At 49.7% G+C, this 12,194-nt stretch overlaps 1 protein-coding gene across 3 annotated transcripts in view; it reads left to right on the top strand.

The window, feature by feature from the left end:
- The window catches only part of FSTL4 (follistatin like 4), a 440,571-nt gene that overhangs the window by 138,553 nt on the left and 289,824 nt on the right, over window positions 1-12,194 (top strand). The window contains exon 1 of one of the 3 annotated variants that reach the window (XM_029215753.1): window positions 3,614-4,475. The exons of the other annotated variants lie outside the window; for them this stretch is intronic. The gene's annotated coding sequence lies outside the window, so the exon portion shown is untranslated. Of the gene's footprint in view, window positions 1-3,613; window positions 4,476-12,194 lie in introns of those variants that run through there. 3 annotated transcript variants of the gene reach the window in all.

Here is a 12,194-nt window from a genome sequence, read left to right as displayed (position 1 = left end):
CGTGCCTTAGCAGGCAGCTTTAGTAAGATTCTCCAAGGAGCTTCCAGTGCGCCTCCATGAGAAAACAGGGGGAGTGACGGAGCCCCATTCACCCCCTTACATCCTAATTCATAGCCATCCCTTGTACTGCTCGTTAGCTGCCTCAGGAATAAACCAAAACGCAGATGGCCGTGAACTGAGTCCAGACATCATTTCCAGCTGCCCTGACCGTGGTCCCAGGGTCTGGGCTAGCTCAGCAGAATGACGTCGTCTGCAATCCATGGGTGACACACTGGAGCAGTAACACCCACGTGGCGCTGAGGAGGGCCCTGGTGCCCTGGTGGTGCCAGAGGTAGTGAGCTAGGTGGGTGAGTACCACCCCTGGCTTATGCGGCTGGGTCTTATTTTCAACTTCCAGCAGGAGGAGTCACCAAGGGGCTGCGAAGTGAGGTGCCCAGCACCTGGCACACCTGTCTCTTGCTGAGACACCTGCCTGTGACAGGACAGGCAGATTGCTCCATAAGTGATGGGCCCGGAAGCAGTCTGCCAGGCATAGCCTCTGCAGCATGGAGGCTGTTCCCTATGAGTGCCCCATTCTGAAGGCAGTTAGTCTAATTGCTTTTCTTATTTCAGAAAACAAATTAAACCACCCGAGTGTTTCAGGGCAGAAAAACGTCTGCAGTGTATAAGAAACATTTCAGGAGCATTTAGTTCACAACCAGTGGTGTCTGAGCAAACAGGCACCTGAGAGGCCTAAGGGCGGGGCACTGAGGAGGTTGGGACCTTTGTGGGTGAGCAACGGGCCCCATCAGGGTGGGGCCGGGGGAGTCTCCACTGCTGGCTGTCTCTGAGTGTACTCAGGGTCCTGCGGAGGCCTGGGAGCCATCCCGGAGTCCTGCCCCTGCCCCCGCAAGGTCCGCGGGTGCTGTGTCCTCTTGCCCATCCCCTCCCATCACTGCCTGGGCCCAGGCCCACCCTTTGCAGTCAGGATGGCTACAGTAGCCACCAACTGAGTTCCCCGTCTTCCTCCCAGCTGCCCTACTCACGGCCACCATGGGGGCTGCCTGAAACACAAGTAACATTAATCGGATCCAAATCCCCCACTTCTGAACAGCTTTGTGGCTTCCTGTAGGCCACCAGAGAACCCTTAGCACCGGCGAGCTGGAGGTCCAGCCTCCACCTGCAGGCCCAGCCCGCCTGCAGACCTTGAAAATCATCTTGATCCATCCTGCTTTTGCTCTGTGCTTCATTCTGCCCTTCCTTTGTCCCAAGAGGGGTGTGATGCTTGCACACGCGTGCACGTACTCTGGCCATAAACCGTTCCCCATTCCTCAGCCTTCAGGCCTGGCATCCTTGCCTTGTGAAGCTTTTCTAATGTGGCAGGAGGAGTTAGGTACTTTCTCCTTTGTGCTGTGCTGGGCCTTTGTGCTGTGCTGGGACTTTACTCATGTTTATGCTGTGTTGCCTCCATTTATCTCTCTCTTGTTCTCACCAGTTTGTGTGCAGCTGAGAGAGCAGGGGCCTTACCTTCTTCGCTTTCTGCTCCTGGCATGTGGCAAGAGATCTATTACTCAGAGAGAATTCAACACACGTTGGATGGATAGATGGGTGGATGGATGGACAGTGAATTAATGAGTAGCCCTGAGGATTGGTAAATGCTCTCATCCCAAGAAGTTCCTCCACCTCAACCTGACTCAAAATCAGAAACTACCCCAGGGGAAGAGAGAGAGATGGGTTGATTCAACTGGGGACTCTCTTCTCCGCTGGGCAACACCCTTTCCTGTGTGGGGAGCAGAACGTGGTGAGATATTTGTTCAAAGAGTGGGTCAGCAGTTTGATGACAGAGGCTGTATCCTATTTCCTTCCACTCTGAACCAAGTGAGGTTCACAAATTAGCCTTATCTCCCTGCTCCACGGCTAAAAACTGAATAACCCCCCCACTGAATCTCTCCCTTAAGCACTGGAGCCTGCTTGGTGTAGGGATGGAGGTCTGGTCTTGCGGACAAGCTAGCCACTCCCTCCTGTGTCCCTACAGTAAGATCCTGAAACACAGAAACACCCATCCACCTAAAGTTCTCCTTGATGATGTGTTGGAAAAATAGAGGAGGATGCAGCTAGAAGGTCTGTCCTGTTCTCAGGATTCACAGGGCTCTTAAATCCAGGGCACAGGCCATCTGCACTACATTCACTGGGAGGGTTTCTTAAAAATCAGTTTCTGGGGCCCCACCCCTGTCCTGCTGAATCAGTGTCTGGGGCGGGGGGAGTCTGAGCTGGGTATTTTAAACTAGCACCCCTGGAGATTCATATGCAAGGGAAGGTTTAGACTCGTGCCTGAGAGATTCCGGTGGTAGTTGGAGAAGAATTTTAAACGGCAGGAACTTGAGTCACATACACCCTCTTCCCTCTCTCAGGCTCCAGATTTGGCCTCTTGGAAACCCATCCATGGATTCATCAGCCTTCGCCTCCTCTCTGATCTACTTCTCCTGCCCTTTCAGAAACACATCCTGATCCTACATCTTCAAAGCTACCTTGCATCTTTGACCATCGATGTAATTACTTGGAAATACCATATCCCGGGTAGAATGTATTTTAGTCATGCTTGTCTGTGTGCCACTTCATCAGACGCATCACTAAAGTTTTTTTCTCCCCGCCTTCGCAGAGGCATTGTCGTTCATTCAGTTCACACTGGGCTGTCACACAGCCGAGCCTGTGTCTCAGGCCCCACGCTGAGGCCCAGCTGGAGATGACATGCTCCCTGGAGCAGCAATGGCACCTTCCCCTCCACTGCTGGGCCACCGCCTGGGCTCCCAGAGGGTGTGACCTCGCTTACCCCTTCCCAGAGTAGGGACAGACTGGCTCTGGGTTACATGTGCCTGGGAACTTGGGATCTCTGCCCCTGCTAGTTTGCCCCTCCCCCAAATTCCCCACTGCTCCCCATGCTCAAGCCCCCACCCTGCACTCAGCACCGTCTGGGGGTCTCGCGGGACACTTGCCATGGGGCTGCCCTCAGGAAGGTCACTCCATATCGGAGAGAACACATCACACAGGAGGTAATGGGGAGTAATACCAGACAACACGGGGTGTCTTCCACATTCATGTGGAGCAGTCCTGTGACCTCGAGGCGCTCAGAGGAGACGGATGTGGGCTGAGCCACATAGGCAGGGCTCTGAGAGGCAGCCAGAACTGGAGCCCAACTTTGGCGGGTGGATGGGTAATGGAGTGGGTGCTCCGGCTGGGGGCAATGATGGGCATAGGAGGGAACGGGAGGGGCAGAGGCCAAGGAGGACAGCACGGCGGCACCTGTCAGAGACTGGCAGTGAGAGACCCGACTGCCCTGTGGACAAATGATCCTTTCACCCAGGGCGGGGGAAATGCCTACAGGTGCACTTTACTGCACAGACTAGACTATCCAGATGAACGCGGGCCCTGGAAAGGTCTGATTTTTTTTTTTTTAACGTCTTTATTGGAGTATAATTGCTTTACGATGGTGTGTTAGTTTCTGCTGTATAACAAAGTGAATCAGCTCTACGCATACATATATCCCCATATCTCCTCCCTCTTGTGTCTCCCTCCCACCCTCCCTATCCCACCCCACAAAGCACTGAGCTGATCTCCCTGTGCTATGTGGCTGCTTCCCACTAGCTCTCTATTTTACGTTTGGTAGTGTATATATGTCCATGCCACTCTCTCACTTCATCCCAGCCGATCCTTGGAAAGGTCTGATTTAACTCGTTAGTTCACTCAGTGATGTTTCATAGGAAAAGCATAAAGCATAAGAAAATGGCCTCTTCTATCAAGTCACCTTTGAGAATTTCCCCCATCAAACCCTGCAGTGACCTTTCCCCTGGCTCCCCGCCCTGAAGTCGCAGCCCCCGACTTCCTGTACTGCAGCTGCTCTCCGTCTTTAGGGGCTGAGACGCAGTCCTGCTGTGGGGAGGGGCCTGCTGGGCAGAGAGGGGCAGGGAGGGTCCCTGGTGCTTCTGCCCCGGCAGTCCAAGGAACTTGCCCAGCAGGCTGGCAATGCTTCACTGTAGAACTAGTCAATGATTTCCTTTTGTGAAAAAGAGATTTTTCCTTTGGACCACGTGAACATTTAAAGTCCGGTTATGATTTCTTTTTTAGGGTATTTGATGGTAGGGGTGGGACTATCTTTCTCACCATTTAACCAGAAAAACCTGCATGTGGAGTCCACCTATAGAAGAATGGTTTGTCACTGGGGAAATGCAGCATCCCTGAAGCCGGAAACTTGGGCTGTTCCTGGGCTGCCGCAGCCGGCCTGGTAGGCTCGTGCCCAGACGTGGCCACGCAGCAGGCTCTGGGCAGTGCCTGTGCTGTGTGGATGGGGGAGCGGAGGCTCTTTAACATCCCTGACGCGAGCATCCGCTGACAGGAGCAGAGTTTCTGGGGAGGACGTCTGCGGAGACCCTAGAGACGTGAGGCAGTTATGACATGTCAGTGAGCACACACTCCTCATTCAGCGTCTGTCCCATGGGGAGGTAAGTGGAACTGAATTTAGAACAGCGACTCAGAACAGACGTGGTGGAAGTGTTTGGTGCAGGAAGGATTGAGGCTGCCCTGCAGCAAGTTGGTAACGCAGGTAAAGGATTCTGTCCTTGCCTCGTCGACCTCCACCTACTTTTTTGGTCCTTTCTGTCCTCTTACCTGCCTTCAGGTGCACAGCACCTTAATTAGTAATTTATTCTCGTGGACAGCCGTTTGTATTCATTCTCTTGTCATCTGCTCTCAGGAAAAGGTGTCACCAGTTACAACCTCAGTGTGTGTTAAGTCAAACTCCTTGACACAGGTTATCTGTGCTTTAAACCTTAATTCTCACTGTGGTATGGAAAGCTCTGTCCCCTATTTATGTAAAGATTTTGTACCAGGAGGTTGAGAGGCCAGGACGAAATAAGAGAGGAGATGGTGCTTTGGGTAACACGTCTTTTCCTGTGCGTTGTTGCCTGGGCCTGAACCATCGGAAAGCAAAGCATGGAATGCTGAGGGGGGATGATGGGTAGTGTTCAGGAGAAATTATTCTAGCACTTGCTAAAAACAGCAAGGAAGGTTTTATACTGTTGATCACACACACACACACACTCACACTCACATTCACACATACACACACACAGGAATACTACTCAGCCATAAAAAAAGAATGAAATTTTGCCACTTGCAACAACATGGATGGACGTGGAGGGTATTAGGCTAAGTGAAATAAGTCAGACAGAGAAAGACAAATACTGTATGATATCACTTAGATGTGGAGTCTAAAAAAAATACAACAAACTAGTGAATATAACAAAAAAGAAACAGACTCACAGATACAGTGAACGAACTAGTGGTTATCAGTGGGGAGAGAGAAGCAGGGAGAGGGCAATATAGGGGTAGGGGATTAAGAGGTACAAACTATTATATATAAAATAAGCTACAAGGATATATTGTATAACACAGAGAAAAAAGCTAATATTTTATAATGACTATAAATGGAGTATAACTTTAAAATATTGTGAATCACTATATTGTATACCTGTAACTTTTATATAATACTGTACATCAACTCTACTTCAATTTAAAAAAATAAAAGGAGAGCAAAGAGCAGAAAAAAAAAGAAAATGTATAAAAATTAAAAAAAAAACTTTTTTAAAAAGACTATTGCAGTAGAGGAGAGAGAGATTCACCTCAACTCCAAGTCAACAGGGACAGGTAGGGATTTATAACCTGCAGGAAGAGTAAGGGAGGGGATGGAACATTACTAAGAGGACCTTGGTTAGGTATCAAGGGTGTGGAGGGACAGGAGCTTGAAAGAATATCAAGAGTTGAGGGATTCTGGGTAAACTGGCCTAGTAGGATTCTCTCCTAAAACTAGGCTCAGCAAGCCGAGGCCAGGGTCTAGTGGAGAAGAGGATTCAAAGGAGCCTGACTGAAATTTTGTCAAGTCTTTGTCACCAGGTGTTCACAGGGTGGAGACTGACCTGCGAGGTCTAGCACCCTGTTACTAAGGATACTGGAGTGGCCCCTGGCTGTTGTGAGTTCTTGTAGGTGCCCCATGCGTAGTAAAGATGGTTGAATTCCTGAGATCTAGAAGGGGCCTCACTTGGCTTCCTCAGCCAGGCTCTGGAAAGACATCAAGGCCAGACCCTGTTTGCCTGTGAGCTCCAGGAGAGCAAGAAATCCCTGGAGCGTGTCTCCCATCGCTGAGACCATGCTCTCTCAGGTTACAGACAGCCCCACTCAAAGTGGTTCAAGCAAAGATATTTTCACACCTCTCCATGGGTAGGGCAGGTCCCAGGCTCCAACCATCAGTGATATCATCAAGGACCAGGCTCCTTCACCCTCCATCCCCCAGGGGCTGGCTCTGCCATCTCTCTGGTCCCTGCAGGAGTCACACTTCGACATTACAACATCCACTGGAAGAAAAGACAGTCTCTTAATCCTTCTTCAGTGCCCAGAAGAGTGCCCCTCACACTTCATTGGCTGGGGTGGGATATATGCCCCTTTCTGAGCCAAGCATTGACATGGAAATGGGATTTCAGGGGTGTCTTGAATCATTTGGAGTGCAAAGGAAGTTAGAGAGTGATCCATCCATCCTCACATGTGCTACGTGGAGTCCACCTGAAGTGAATGGAATTCTGAGCGCAGAGTGGAGTGTTAATAGGCTAGGAGCTAAGTAAGGAGTGAGTGAGAGGGGAAGGAGAGCCCTGGCAGCAAAGGGGTCAGAGCTTGGCAGTTCTTTGCAGGAAACCTCCAGAGTGTCGGGGAGAAGCAAATGCCGAGGCCCCGGGCCTTGCCCCTCCGGGTTGTATGCAGCAGGCCTGTGCATGAGCACCCGGTCAGCCCCTTACCTGGCCAGCTTTCACTCTGAGATGGTTGCATCTGCCATCAGAGCCTCAGGGACAGGAGGGGACGTTGTAGGGGCAGGTGTCACTGGCTGTCTGGCCCCAGTGAGGATGTGGCTGTGAAGAGCTATGTCTGCATTTCTCCACGCCCACCGCCCCCTTCTTGGATGACGCCTGTGAATGACTCAGAATGAGGCCAGATGGTTTTGTGAAAGTAGATACCCCTCTTATTGCCTGAGACCATCGTCTACTTCCCGTACAGTGGCTGGACCAGGGGTTATGTGCTTGGCAGTACTCTTCCTCTAAACCTGCATAGACCTAGAGCTTTCCTCATTCTTGCTGAGAGCTGGAAGGTTCCGAGGCATGGTTGTGAGAATGTGTAATTATTTTCTTATTTGAACATCCTAGGTCATTGGGTCTTTTCTTTGTAAACGTGTTGGGGGTAGGGGTGGAGCTCTCAAATGAAGAAAATATATGAGATTCATTACCCAAGCTGATCAAATAGCATAATAAATCATCTAAATAGTATAAAGTGCTTAGATATGAATAGCATACCAGTGAACAGGGTTGAGCGCCTGCCCATCTCCAAGGGCACTAGTGTGACATGTGTGAACCCCCAGATGTGTCTCATCGGTCACCCGCAGGGTCTGCAGCCTACAACTGCAGTAGAATTTCTCTGAAAATTTAGAAGTTTTTTTGGTTTGGGGGAAAAAATCAAATGTGCATTCATCCCAAGATGTTTCAAGGACAGATCTGCAGCAGCAAACGTTGGTGACCTAAAACTGGGAGATTACACTGGGAAGTTGGGATATGGGACAGGAAATTTGTAAATGCCCCAGTAAACTACTTAGGAATTGAATTAAGAGACCAAACTGCTGGGAATGTGAGAATCACCCGTTGTTCTTGAAAACCACTTCTGAAAGCAATCAATCTGTTATGACAAGGAAGGATGGATGACAGGTCCCAATATTGAGACACGGGATTGAAACCCACACTCGTTATGGCATTTTCCCTTTAGGTTGGAAATTTTAATAGTGGAGCAGTGTCGACAGATGGAATTTGAGTAAGTGATTTTGCAAGCAGTCCACAATTCACAAGAGGGTTTTGTTCCCAGCATCTGGCGTCTGTCGTGAGGCCATTGTTTGGACCTTTGGAAACTAAAATGCATTTTTTCCACAGACATATTTCCCAGAATGGAGGTTGATTTCTAGACAAGTCTCCAAAACTTTATTTAACCCTTAATGTAGCCAAAAATACCATACATATGTGGTTAATATTAGGGGCCCCAGTGTTATAAGTAAAACAGAAACATTGAAGAGAAAATTGTTTTTCTTTTCTCCTTGATTGGGGTAACGTGAAGGTAGGTGAGAAGCTAACCACATAGCGTGCAAGCGTGGAAAGGGTTTGAGTGATGGTTGAGTTCAAGCCCTCGTTTGTCAAATGAGGAAACGGAGGTTCAGAGAGGTGCGGTATTTGGCTGGAGGTCACACAGCCAGTGAGACAAGAACCCAGGCCCCCCCGACCCGGAGAATAAGGCCTTTGGGAAGTTTCCAAAGAGACTATCAAATACATTCATGGTCTTCCAGGTTGTGTTGGGCCCCATTGGATGTCTATTTTCCCCAGTTTCACTATAAAATATGTCCTGTTCCTTCTTTTTTAAATGAAGTTGGGGCCTAGGACTACTGTTAGACTTCTCTGGGAGTAGACACGTGGAGCTCACAGACAGGATGAAGAGAGAAGAAATGTGTGTTCCTGTGAGAGAGAACAACAAGGTGAAAGTAAAGGAGCTGGAAATAGCAGGAGCGCAGGAACTGAGACTGTGGAGGAGCCTGCGGGGAGCTGGCAGAGCTCCACACCAGGGGGCGCTGTCACCCCCTGCAGCTTTGTCGCTGCCCTGGTTGGCCAGAGTACTGTGGCACAGAGGACCCGCTCCATGGTGGGGAGGGGGAGAATCCTTGATGAAGGAAAGGGGAGGTAGTCATCCAAAAACATAGTTCGCTCGTCAAGTGTGCATGGCCCAGAGCCCATCAAGGGTAAAACAAGAAATAAACACCGAAGTATCTCCCATCACAGAGCCTAGGCTGGCATGGTCCCTCATGGCCTCGCCATGCCCTCTGTCGAGAGGCAGCCTCGGACACTGGGAACTCATGTGTCTCTTTCCTCTTCTGTCTGACCCGTTGCCTCAGGCTACACGGCTTGAAGACAAGGACTATATTGTTTTGTTTTTAGTTCTCTGCAGTTCCCTCAGCAGATGTTTGATAATATCTATTGATTGAATTTACTCAAGCTTATAGATTTCTGAGAGCAAAACAGTGTTTTTAAAATAACACAATTTTAAATTTATACTTGAAATTCTAGACAAATGTTTCTTTCAAATCTAAAATTCAAAGATTTAATCCTAATTTCACTTGATGTCCCAAGTATTGAGTGGCTCTTGCTCTGGTATTAACTCCAGGTGTAGGCTCTTGGCAGGGTGGCTGCTGATGGGCAGTCTCCCTCCCCACCCCTTCCCTGGATCCAGGGTGGTCGGAAAGCACTGGGGAACACTTGGTGGGTTTGCCTTGCTCCATGTTCTCAGCTTCAGAATTAACATATGTGCCCTTTGCATTAGCCTCTCAGGCCCAAGGGAACAGGAGAAAACAGTGAAATCCCCTCAGTTTCCAGAAGCCTGCTGGCTGAAAGTTCCCCTGGAAGGTTCAGCCCATGGGTCTGTTGGGGGAAGGGGAGATGACAATGCCCCATCCCCTAGAGACGCTGAGATCTGAGCTGTCCGTCAGCACCAGCCCACTTGAAAACTTTCAAGGTGAGAGAAGCTGGGACAACTCCCTTTCCCTCTGGCTCTCCCTGCCCGCCCCTGCTAGAGTGTGGCGGTGTGTGTACCTGTCCTCCATCCCCTGCTGGTCCAGTGCTCCGTCGGGACGTTTCATGTCCTTCCCAGAAGGCTGGCCAAGGCCTAAGCACGCAGTAGGTCATTCAGGAAACCCTTGCTGAAATCATCTAAAAAGATGCAGGTTTCAAAGTGCTCTTCCTTCCCTCACCCCATCCTGTGTTTAATGACAGTACTCTTGCCAGTAAGGACAGTCATGCCATCCCCTCCTGTCTGTGAGGGCCTCCTAAGTGGCCAGCAGTTGCCCATCATCCTGCTGAGGCCAGGTCATCCCCATTTCACAGCTGGGGTCAGACTCAGGACAAAAGTCTTGCCGGATGTGGAGAGGCGGGGATTCCAGCCCCAGGGCACGTCTCTGGAGTTACCATCAGGAGAGTCTGTTCTCCCCTTGAGAACAGTGTGGGGTGGGACACTACCTTGGCCAATTCCAAGGCTAAACTTCAAGCTGGGGTGCAGATGGAGTGGAAATGGGAGGAGTATGGCTATCTCTTCCCCAAGAAGGTTGCGTGACGGCATCCATGTTTCCTCTCAGATACACTGGCTGAGATTGTAAAACCCAAAACAGATACTTCAAGGCTTCCATTACTATTTTCTTAAGGACAGAAATCATTCTTTATTTATACATAAGTAACTTTTTCTTGAGCAGGCCCAAAGAAATGAAACACAGATGGAGATAATGTTGAAAATGTTTACCTATTTCCTCTCTGAGGACATGAGATTAGCCTTTCTCTGGGCAGAATGTGTAATCTGCTGGAAGGCAGTATCACCCTTTTGATCTTGCAATACAGTTTTCATATCTTTGCCACAAAAGCTGATTCTTATTGTGACATTTTTAAACAACGATTGTTCGCCGTGCAGAATGGAATGGGGAAGCTCAGCTGAACGTATAGATAGACGGATGCTTGTCGAAGGCCAGACTATGGGAATGAATTTTCCCCATGTTGCTTTTGCCCGGTGACATTGGCATTAACTCCTTCATCCTGGGACACGTCTTGTGCGCTACCTGGAATCTGATGCTCAGCTGTACACATCGGCCTCCCCTCACTTGCATGTGGAGACCACTGATTAACGGCCTTGTCCACTCCTTCCAAGGTCTCTGTGCCCTTCCTTCTGGAAGTTAAAGGACCCTTGGTTAAATGGCAGAAGCAGGTCGAATGGGGAGATGTATGAGGAAGGGCTTCTGTAAACTGTGGGGCAACGCAGAGTTGAGGTGCTGATGATATCTTAGTAGATAGAGCCCATTGGTGCAAGCAACACAGGAGGCCCCGGAGCATTTGACTGGCCCTACTGCCTCCGCTCGCTAACACGGAAACTGACATTTCTGAAAGTCTCCTCGCCCTGCTGTCTCGCCTCCCTTCGGGGCTTTACAGCCTTTCAAAGGGAAGGCATTGGATGAAGGAGAAAGGAGCAGAAGTGGCAAAGACACAGATTTCAAACCTGTTCTGTTTCATTTTGGCTCCAGAGAATTTTGTTTGTGTGGGGACTGGAGTGAGTCTTTCTGCGGAGAAAGACTCTTTCTGAGTGTACCCACCTCTGTGCCTCAGTAGGCCTGTGATGTCCTGCCCAGTGGCTGATATCAACCAAACGCCAGGCTGCGTAGCAGCAGAGTGAGGGCGGGAAGCAGCCAGCAAATGAGGGGTTAACACCGCCCAAGTTGTTTGCGGCTCCGTGGCATGCAACCTCCGACAGCATGGCCATCTTGCAGCAGAGCTGAGATTCCTCTGCAGCCACAGGGAGGGAACAGATAAACCATAAATGAATTTGAAATTATATTTCCTTCTCTTAGCTTTCTTTTTTTTTCTTTTTGTTCCTTCTCTACCTCCCCACCCTGGGAACAATGTTACAGAAAATTGTAGGTTGTAAATTCCAACCAGTGCATTTAGCCCCATCCTTGCTAAGGGTCTGTGAAATGGCATCTCCCCAGGCCTATTTCATGGGGACTGTCAGTGAGTTCTGCACTGTGCAGACATCTGAAGAGCAAAAACAGGAAGCCACCAGGACGGAAATGGAGCCAGAGGTGAGCAGAGGAGCAGGCCGGGTGTGTGTACTTTGGGCACATCTGCACTTAGAACCTATAGTATCGTGAGTTGGGTACAATAGGGCCTTGTCCCTGTGCTGGACCAGAGCTGGTAAAGAAGATCTCAGGCTTCTATGCCTTGTTACTTGTGCTGAAGGGTTGTTTCCTTAAAGCAGAACTTTGTGTGATGCTGTGTCTTGACCATTGACAAGCCTTTCTAGAGAAAAAAGAAAAAAACCTTCCTACTCTTGGGTACTAACCAAAATGTCAGTGACCACCAAGGGCCTTTGGCCTGGGCAGGGGAAGCCCATCTCTGGGTCTCAGGCAGTGTGGTCCAGAGGCGAGGCATCAGCTGGTCCTCCACATTTGTAAGCTGGACTTGAATTCACAGCCGATGGGCTTCATTTCTCCCCACTGGGATGTTTGGTCTCTGTGTGTGTGTGTGTGTGTGTGTGTGTGTGTGTGTGTGTGTGTGTGT

Source organism: Monodon monoceros, unplaced genomic scaffold (assembly GCF_005190385.1).
Source record: "Monodon monoceros isolate NGI ecotype Baffin Bay Population unplaced genomic scaffold, NGI_Narwhal_1 Super_Scaffold_12, whole genome shotgun sequence".
Classification (NCBI taxonomy): Eukaryota; Metazoa; Chordata; class Mammalia; order Artiodactyla; family Monodontidae; genus Monodon; species Monodon monoceros.
Note: the sequence above shows the minus strand (reverse complement) of the source record. Positions and strands in the feature narration are given on the sequence as shown.